At 45.4% G+C, this 546-nt stretch overlaps 1 pseudogene; it reads right to left on the bottom strand.

The window, feature by feature from the left end:
* The window catches only part of LOC107664272 (protein MB21D2-like), a 9,888-nt pseudogene extending 9,342 nt beyond the window's left edge, over positions 1-546 (bottom strand).

Here is a 546-nt window from a genome sequence, read left to right as displayed (position 1 = left end):
GGTCCTTTGCTGGTTTAAACTGGTCCTTTGCCAGCACATGACCAGCATAAACCAGCAAAGGACCGGCACAAACCAACAAAGGACCAGCTTAAACCAGCATCAAAACATACCTAACCAGCATATGCTGTTTTTTTCAACAGGGTCTCTAGCGAAACAACTGATCCACTTGACAGGTCATTATTATAAACATAGCGACACCTCTGAAATATGTCATCTAAGCAAGAATTCCCCATTACATGTGCTGTATGAGAGGTAATAGATTGTTTTCTTGTGATTAAACGAGCATGAGATGCGTGAAGAACAAGCAGCCCAAATGAGCCGACTAGCAGGTGTGCAGCGAGCTAACGTGCTAACCAGTTAAACACCTCTAGATTCAGCGATGACTTTCGTTGGTTATGGTTTACACACACCCTGTTTACCGCTGGCTCGGTGCGCTCTGCCTTAGACCCCGGGTTGTTTGTTGTAATTTCTTTTCTGAAACAGGATTTCAGCTCGAGTCATTTCCAACAGGTCCCCCTGCGCGCACCTTCACTGGCAATACTATTC

This window comes from Sinocyclocheilus anshuiensis, unplaced genomic scaffold (assembly GCF_001515605.1).
Source record: "Sinocyclocheilus anshuiensis isolate Anshui unplaced genomic scaffold, SAMN03320099.WGS_v1.1 scaffold99, whole genome shotgun sequence".
In the NCBI taxonomy this organism is placed as follows: Eukaryota; Metazoa; Chordata; class Actinopteri; order Cypriniformes; family Cyprinidae; genus Sinocyclocheilus; species Sinocyclocheilus anshuiensis.
Note: the sequence above shows the minus strand (reverse complement) of the source record. Positions and strands in the feature narration are given on the sequence as shown.